At 39.4% G+C, this 9,901-nt stretch overlaps 1 pseudogene; it reads right to left on the reverse strand.

The window, feature by feature from the left end:
* Positions 1 to 5,232: 5,232 nt before the first annotated feature.
* Positions 5,233 to 5,341, reverse strand: LOC138383114 (U4atac minor spliceosomal RNA; annotated as a pseudogene).
* Positions 5,342 to 9,901: the final 4,560 nt, after the last annotated feature.

Below are 9,901 nucleotides of genomic sequence, written 5' to 3' on the forward strand. Positions count from 1 at the left end.
CGACCCCTGGGCGTTCTGGACCCGGCGGGGCCAACCGGCGACCGCCCGCCCTGCGGCTGCTCCTGCGAGGCCCTGCCCGGGCGTGCCAGGGCGGGCGGTCGCCGTCGGCACTCGCGCCCCTTCGGGCCGGCGCCCCGGCCCGGGAAGGAGGAAGGCGGCCCGCCCGGAGAATGCCGGGGCTGTTCCCCTGAACCCGTTCTCCCAACAGCCGCTAACTCCTCCCGCTAACGTCTTTTGCGCGGCCCGCTCCTGAGAACCTTGGCTCGGGAGGGCGACGCGGGGCTCTCGGGGCTGCGCAGGCCGCGGCGCCCTGCCCACGCCGGCCCGAGGGCGCGGCTCGCTCCCTGCCCGGCCCACACACCTCCACTTCCCGCCGGACGGCGGCCGAGGCGTGGCGGGGTGGTCCCGGGTGTGAGGCGGGACCTCCGAATCCGCAGCGGCGGCGGCCTTTCGGTCATTTGGGGTCCCTGAGCGCTGGAGGCCGCGCCTGGCCGGCCCTGCTCCAGGTGCATGTGTCCCGGCGAGACGGGAGAGGAGACTTGGGGTTTTAGGGTCGCACGTGGTGCTCGAGGTCCCCACGAGAGGTCTTCCCCGATGGGGTTCCTGCCTCTACTGCGTGAATCCGGCCCGGGAACGCCGAGATTGTGGCCCAGGAAGAGGAAGGAACGTGGGCAGCAGCGATGGGGCTTGGGACGTTGAGGGGACAGTGGCCAGGCTCCGAACTGGGACCCGGGCGGGTGGCCTAGCCACCAGGGGAGGGAAAGCCCCTCCATCCGGGGTCCACAGCCAGGTGGGGAGGGAAGAAGAGGGTCTTCTATGGGGCCGGGGAGAGTCCTGGAAATCCGGGACCCCTGGCACCTGTAGAGGTGACTGGCAATTGGCAAGCCAAATGAAAGAATCTATAACTTTATTTGTGGAAAAAGTGCATATATATGCATACATATACTCACACAATACCTATATGATAATCTGTTACCACTTTTGCTGTTTGTTTTTGTTTGTTTTTTAAACATCTATCCCTAAATCTCTAAAGCAGATCCAAAGGTCATTCAAATGGCCACTTTAAGCAACGATTAGTTACCACCGTCTTTCTAAGTATGGGTTATTAATGTTTCCACCCAGCGAACTGGGTGTCCATTGTCTTAATGGGACTCTGGTAACGTCTTGATCGCCACAACAGATGAGTCAGATGCCAACGAGGACCAAATACTCTGTTTTCAAGGTGGCTCTTTCTGGTGATGGAAAGGAGCATTTCTTCCCCGGGGAGCTCTCCCCCACTGGGCCACACTTGTGCTTCCTTGGGACGCTGAGGGCCTCAGCAGTTAAGGTTAACTCCACCCTGCAAGGCGTGCCAAAAGCCCGGGTCTCTTGGGAGGGGACAAGATTGGCTGTGCTCACAGGACCTGATCCTCTGTACGTCCCTTTTGATCTGATTTTCTCTGACAAAGATGATGGAAATCTCACACTCCGGAACAAAAGAGCTGATGTAATGTTTATTCCTGGAGCCTGTCGTTTTGATCTCCCTTTTTAGGAGAAGAGGGGGCGCCCGGCTTCTGCAGAGGCAGCCCTTTGAGGATGTGTGCTGCCAACTCACATCTGGTCAAGACCACATGAGAAAGGCTATGAAGGTGTCTAATGTCTCTTAGCTCTCTTTAGCCTGAAAAACGCCTTTTAAAAAGAAAATAATTCAACTAAATGGTGCCCTCGGATTATTTCATACTCCTTCTCTACTGCCTCTGTTCATCTGAATGGCTGCAGCCTACTCCAGCCTTAATGCCTCCAAAATATTACTATTGTTACATGTAAACACCAACTTTCTTTCCTCTCCATACACTTTGCTAAACTTGGCAAAGAAATGATTGTGTAGCTTATGATTGTTTTCTTCTTGGGCTGCCTTAGAACTCCACATTAAATCATTATAATGCTCTAGTCATATCTTAGATTGGAGAGTGAGCCAGGTGAGCTGATACCTATACGTATGTGTGTGTAGTGTAGGGAGAAATTCAGATGCTTTTTTAATTTGTGCAATACTTGTGGTTTTCTTGGCTTTCAAAAATATCTTCACTAAATATGCAGTTCAGTGAGTAATGATTTATGACATAAAAACAAATTCAATTAATGAATAGGTACACAATTTTTATGTAAAAAATCTAAACTAAAAATTTGAACTTAGCATGAAGAACAATAGGAGCAGAGGGAACAGAAAGGACTTTCTCACAAATTATGCAGTTTTAGTAAGAAGCATAATTATAATTTTGCTTTTATAGCAAAATCAGCATTAGAACTCATAAGTAGATTTTAAATTTTCCTTGTTTTACATAAAGTATATATTTGGTAATAAATTTTATTGTGAAGTAAACAATGCATTTAATTCTAAATAAAACATTAATATCTAAAATATTTGGCATAACTTAAATATTAATATGACACCTTTTTTAACTTAAAAAGTTACTGGTCAGCACTTCCTGATAGTGAATGTTAGGCTGGCTTTCACTGTAGGATTACCTTCCAAAATAAGGGTAGCAGCTGAATTCTTTACCAGGGATTTTTAAAACCCAGAAGGCCTACTAACATTGGCTGCTCCCTCAAAATTACAATTTAGATAATCTTTTCTGTTTGCCAGCAATCACCTGGCATTTCAGAAGCAGGTGTTACTTCTCTTACATTTGCTCACTGTAACTCGTAATTAACTTCCTGTTCAAACATTTTGGTTTATTAATTTTTATCAAACCAAGTTGATTTTCAAGATGGGCCTGAAAGAGAGATGAAAAAAGTAGAAAAAAATTTATTTAAGGACAGAGGTCCATTTAGGGATATATTTTGCCTGTTCATGGACATACTTGTGTCATTCTCAGGTATACATTTAAGAACATAGCTATATGGCGAGATGAAAGACAAACGAGCCAGTTGTAATTGGTGACATTTTAAACCACAGCTCCAGGGAAGATGACCAAAGGATGAATCAAGTCCAGTTTGAGAAAGAGCCAAAAATTTACAGCCTTGCAAAGTGTATTTCATCAGGTTATAAAAAGTGGATCCCTTAGTACATAATAGGTGAAATAAGTTTTCATTAAAACTTGTAAAAGACCACTTTCTCTGAGAGAAAATAGTGTGAATACATACATGGGATTCGACAATATGTGTGTTGTTCATTCATTTCACAAATATTTTTTTCATGCACGCGTCATATGCCAGGGACTATCTGGGTATGGTTACTGCAATTAAAAATGATCCTGTCCTCAAGGAGCTTTTGTTTCAGGCAAGGAGAGGTAACAGATAGTTATGGTGTGGTGTAATCGGTGTTTATTTCAGCGTGGGGGATACAGATGTATAAACAGGGAGCAGTGGGAGCTTAGAGAAAAGGAACAAGGCATGTTGCTGGGAAGATTTGGAAACAGTATCCAGATCTGATCATTAAGATGATTACCGTGTTTAAAAAAAAATTAACTGACCAGGAAGGAGTAATAGTCTACATATATCCTAGAAAGGGAGCACCCAAAGAACAGGGTTTTTGGCAGTGTTTATCCAGTACCTTCTAAGGGAGAGCAGTAAATTATGATATCCCATAATCCCTCAAGGCTGTCTCTACTGGCTCTGGTACAGATTCCATGAGCAACTATTTAATACCTCATGAAGAAGTCAACCTTCCAGGAACTTGGTGAAAGGAAGAAGGTTTTCGCAACTAGTTACCATGAGTTATCCCTAATAATGTACTCAGCTGAGATGTATTCATACTATTAGAATCAGATTCCTGTAATGCAGAGTTGAGGCCTTTCCAAGATTCTGTACCAAGGAAAAAGTAATTTCAGTGGGACAACAGAGCCATTTTCCATTATAAATAATTGAAAAAGTTTTGGTCAGACCTTTACTGAAAATCCATCTATTATCAGCAGAAATCAAGAATTTGGGTTTTACACAATCTTTCATAGATCTGAAATTTATCTGATGAATCTGATATTGATACGAGGTAATGGCATCTTCAAAGTTAGCGTCGTTTATTGGTTATGTCTTTTTAACTAATTGTCCAGTTTTTACTAGTTTTTCTGTGAAAGTCAATTATTCAACCATCAGTTCTATGACAAAATTGATTCCATAAAATAGATTTCCTGTGTTTTATATTTCTCTTTAACTCAGTCTCTAATTGAAAATGCTATGAAATTTTCACATCACCTGTCTGTGTCTTTCACTGGATATAGACAGATACTATATCCAAGGACAGGCTCATGTCCTGTTAATGCCAGCAACTGTTTATTAAGTGATATTATGTGCCTATTTTTCATTAATTAAATCCTGTTGCCAGTAAGTCACAGAATATTTACAAAACTTGTATTGCATTGCCTCATTACTTTTATTGCTCATCCAGAAATTATAATGTCCATAATGGTCACAACAAATAACATTTAACTCCCATTCTCAAATTTACATTTTTAAAATATAAATTTCTTCATGCTAAGGCAAAGAAAAAAGTCCTAACCCAGAGTCATGCAGACTTGTTAGGCCTTTTTGATTACTATCAGAACTATGTAGCCTAAAGAATTTATATAGTCTTCACTTGTGAAAATTCTATTTGGGTAAAAGAAATCACAAACACATATAACTTTTTTATAGCAACAAGGAATCATAAAGGTGTGTGCATGGGTATTTGTTCGTTTTTGGAATTTAATATTTTTTGTAACTTCATGAGGCAGTTTCATGGTGCTGTCCATAATACCAGAATTGTTTATTATAGTTACTGAACATTTTACCTAGTCAACGGACAGTCAAAACCATGTCCACCTAAAGTGCATTGTGCTCTGCATATAAAGACCACAACACATTTTAATGCATTCTAACAATAGCCATAAGAACTGCATAAATGAGTAAGAAAGACTCTTACACCAAGTTCAGTCTTATAGAGGAAGAAAAAAATATACAAATGATTGGCCACAAGGTTGAGTAAAGTAAATACTGTCTAAGAAGTCCAGAGAAAGTTCTGGTTAAAAAACAGGTATGTTTTCAGTTAGTTAAGGAAATCAGGAAAGGTTTTTTGAAAATGGTGGTTTTATGTTTAGCCTTGAATTTGGATCTGATTTGGGGAACCTATTTTAAGAAGAGAGTTATTTATGAGTAAAGACACAGAGAAGAAAATTGCAAAACGCTTGCTGGGGAATGCTAGTGTTCTATGATATCTGAGATTATAGTATAAGATACATTTTGAGCAATTAGGAATGTTGGGATACTGTCCTGTAGGGTTGTTTCTTAATTTATTTCTTTTTGATGCCGGAGTGTTGTGTAGGCATTAGCAGTACTGCCCTCATTACTCATTCAATGGACAGTAGCGCTACCCCAAGAAAAGGATGGTTGTCCTGTAGAGTTTTTGAATGCCAGAGTAAGAAGTCTGCTGTGGCACTTTTGAACAGAGGAATGATGAAGTTAGAACTATGCTTATAGAAGAACAATCTTTTATAGAGAGCAATGTGTTGCAAGATTTGGGAGATGCTTTAGGAAATAATTATTAGAGGAAATGAAGACCTAAACCAGGATCATGCCAAGGGCACAGAAAGGAAAGGAGGCTTAATAAAGGCATTACGACCATGGAATCCAGATGACTTAGCAACTCCTTGTATGTTGGGTTTGAAGGAGAAGATGGAAACAAACATAGTTTTGCAATTTCTACGTCGGCTTGGGGGGAGAATAATGGAGTTAACAGAAGTAGAAACGCCAGGCCAGGTGCAATGGCTCACATCTGTAATGCCAGCACTTTGGAGGCTGAGGCAGGAAGATGGCTTGAGCCCAGGAGTTTGAGGGTACAGAGAGCTGTGATCACTCCACTGCACTCCAGCCTGGGAGACAGAGAGAGACCCTGTCTCAAAAACAAACAAAAAAGTAGAAATGCCAAAGGTTAGCTAAATTGCGAGGAAAAAGGGACTGAAGAATGAGCTCAACTGTGGATATCATAATGATAGAAGTCTTTCCTAATAACTGCTCAGGACTGCCAACTTTTCCCTCCATTGCCATCCCTGTGTATGTTTGAATTATTATAGTAATGAATTGAACTTGTTTTCAGAGGTTGATTGGAGATGGAAGTGGAGGTAAAAGGAGGTTGATTGCAACACATTTTTCAAATGTGTTTATCTAGTAACCCCAGTGTAAAATAATTATTAGTTAGATGGCTAGTCTAGGAAAACTCATGAAAAGGAAAAGATCAACAAGTTCAGGTATACTGTTTCAGAGTCCCACTCTGCCATTCAGGAAGTCTTTTCCAGTTCCCTTAAGTCCCTTATATCAGGGACTGCATCTTCCTCAACTTTGTAAACTCATTTTCTTGCACAGTGCCCAGGACATGGTAAACACTTAATAAGTGTTTGTTGATTAAGTGATTGAATAATAAGACATAAGTTATACTTGTTACAAAGATGGCCCCTGTATATTGGCCCTATGTTTACTTCTTTACTGCAGGCCAGGACCATTTGTTCAAAAGCTCAGCTGCACCCAACTTAAATTTTTGCACATCCAGTTGTTTTAAGTACAGCCCAAATAAGCATACTTTTTAGTCATTGACAGCCTGCCTGTTTTGTTTACCCTAAAAACTGCACCCAACATCTGTTAGCCTTAGTTAAGACAAACTCCGAGGTTATACAAGCCCTTCCTAGCTCTCTGACCCAGAAACTCCCCTATGGTGTGGTGCGGCTGAGTGACAACACATAGCCAGGTAACCTCCTCTCTCTGATCTCCCTCTCCCCGGGAAGATCCCTTGCTCTCTTCCCCTTTTGAGTGGTGGCCCCACGCCATTGTCTCCGGAAGGTCTCATGGGTCAAGGGACTTAACCCTCACCTGCACCTTTGCATGCAAACCTGTCAAAGCACCACCCGAAGAAAGCACTGTGTGTGCTACTGCCACCTGGTGGTCATAACCGAGGCTCAAAATCCCTGGTTTCACCACAATATGTATACAAGAGAGGAAATCTGATGTATTAAATTGCATTCTCTAGCCTATGTGTTTATTTTTTTCTTTCTTCCTTTTTAGTAACTTTAGATTTTGTCACTCATTGAAAAAATCCTTAGATCTGGAAAGCTAGCAGGGTACTTGAAGGTCATTTCATTAAACCCTGTCCTATATAGGTGAGGAAACCTGGGTTCAGATTTCCCTCCATAAAATTCAACTCCTAAAAGTGATGTTTCCAAAGTAAATTAAGACCCAGGAATTCTAATTTTAGAATTTTTACTAAGAAAGTGATTATCAATAGGTTCAAAAATTTACCTATAGAATTTTTATAATAGGGAAATTAAAAATTATCTATGTCTTAAATAAGGAATTTGTTAAATGAAGTATAGTGCAGGAATAGTACATATTGACAATCATGCAGCAATAGTCTGAATAACAATCATGTAACCGTGTAAAATAATGTAGAGAAAAAAATGACACACAGAAATTTTCATATTTTATAAGATAAAGTATAAAATAGTAAGTTTAGTTTGTTGCATTTTCATCTAAAAATTTTATGTGCTTAGGAGAAGCATCAAACATAAATACCAAATATTAAGTCGTTATCTGTGCATCATAGGGTTAGCTGATTATAGTTGAATTTACTTGGCTTATCTATAGTTTCTAAATTTTCTATAATAAAAAAATCAATTACTATGAAAAAAATTATTAAAGAAGTAAATTATCATGGCAAGTTACAGGATTATACTGACAGTGTTATTCAATAGAACTTTCTGCAATGATGAAAATGTTCTATATTATCCAATATCGTAATGACTGGCCATATGTGGCTATTGAAAATTTGGAATGTAGCCAGTGCAACTGAAGAACTGAATTTTTTAATTTAATTTGTGTAGTCACATGTAGCTAGCACCTACCACATTGGTTAGCACAGGATAGACTATTTGGTGGCTGAAAATAGTCACAGCACAATACGAGAGATCACAATTAGTCTATATCTGCTACTGTGTATGCAAATGCACATGTTTTTCTTGTCTAGCTTCCTCCTAAGTAATTCTCATATCATAATTTGGGATAAAGTGAACCAATAAAAAATGACATGAAACCACCTATTCAGTGTAGGTTCTTTGAGAAACAATTACTTCACCACGTGATTCATAAAGAAGACTCATTTATAAGTGAACAAGGAGAGTTTGTCCAGAATTTACATTTTCCTTATTAAAAAGAAATGCACGTCACTTTCCAGGGTCAGACAATCCAGAGGAAGAACAAAAACAACTGAAAGATCAAGTTGGATTCTGTTAACCTGGTGAATTAACCAAACTTTTATCATTTAATTACATAAATATATTAATACTGTTTACTTAGATCTGCTGAGTGCTAGACATATATTAATAATAGTCCATGTAATTTGTAGCATAAGCTTCATTTTTGTTACTAAAGTTGTATGTTGAATTTTGCGGCCAAATTCATCCTCTCCTCCTCTAATTTAAGAATTTACCTCACAGACTGACAACTGTTTATGAAGTTCTCACCCCCTCATCCAATGCTTTAAGCACCCAAGATCAGTCCTTATTTGGGATATATTGCTTTGTTTCTTGCATCCTGACTGAAGAGACCCACTCTCTGTATGAATGAACCTTATTGGACAAGAGCCGCCCATCTGCTTTCCAGAAAATATGAAGTACATCACTTATGCAGCAGTGTGTTCACAATCCTGCTCCTTGAAATTATTAGAAAAAAATTTCTATCACTAGTTTCCTTAATTGAGTAGGGTTGCTTTTTAATAGATTCCAGAGTGCCTTCTTCATATGTTTAATTTATCTGCTAAAGAAGCATACTATCCCAGAGTTGTGGTGGGAATCACATTAAGTATATTACTAAGATGCTAAGTTTTCCAAGTATAAATTTTCTGGGACAAATCTTAACAATTACAATTAATATAGAAGATATACAGCTAGAATTATGACTTTTTTGCCTTTCAAATCCAAGAGAATTCATTTAGAACAAATTACAAAATTTTTTTCTGAAGCTGGCAGGAACCTTTGCTAAAAGAGGAAGAAAAAGAGAGTTTGCAAGTCAGGTTAGAGGGAGCAGAAGGAAGCTTGTAAGCTAGAGAGATCAGTTTAACAGCTTGCTGCTATATCAATCCTTTGGGGAAATAATCTGAAAACTTATTTACCCAGTCAATGACAATAAGTTCAAATAAATTGTGATGAAATAATGTGTACTTCATACATGGGATTTGGAAATAAGGGCATACTCTGAGCAATATCTGACATGATCAAAAAAGTAAATATTTTCTTTGTTTCTGTTTGCTTGCTTTGAATCCACAATCAATATTTTATACCACCAGAAGCAGATACTGAATCATGTTTAAGTTACGTTTATGTTGTAAGAAGCTGGACTTTGATCCTTTTACTGAAGAAATAGAGAAAAACAAGGTAGAAATCTGCTTTATTGGTAAGCCAAGAGGAATAACCAACATGGAAACTTCTGAAATCCTAACTAAAGTTTCCATTGATTTCACGCTAAGACCCCAGCAATAGTGAAAGAGAAACACTCCAGAAGAATTGAACTCAGCCAAAAGAAATAAAGGAGAAGACCTTCTTAGGCTAGGATGAACAAGGCTGGCATGTCCCTCCAAATATGGTAGGGTGCAATGCTCTGCTCTCCCCCTAATATTAATAAAATGCAATATGTTGGAGGTTAATCCTCTGTCAGTTCAACAATAGCAATGATTTCTATGTGATATAAAATGCAACTTCTGACCCATATGAGTGAATTAATAATCTGTAGCAATGTATTCCAAGAGTGTTTCAAGGTAGAACTGATTTAAAGTATATCCATTTAAATTTTGACTTAGATCATTAATCAGAAATACTTTGTTTAGTCATTTTTTCTACAAGCCATATATCACCCTCTCTTCATTTTTTACTTTGAAACTTTGCACTGGGGGGAAAGATAGGGATCTAAA

The sequence above is a fragment of the Eulemur rufifrons genome, chromosome 4 (genome assembly GCF_041146395.1).
Source record: "Eulemur rufifrons isolate Redbay chromosome 4, OSU_ERuf_1, whole genome shotgun sequence".
Lineage (NCBI taxonomy): Eukaryota > Metazoa > Chordata > Mammalia > Primates > Lemuridae > Eulemur > Eulemur rufifrons.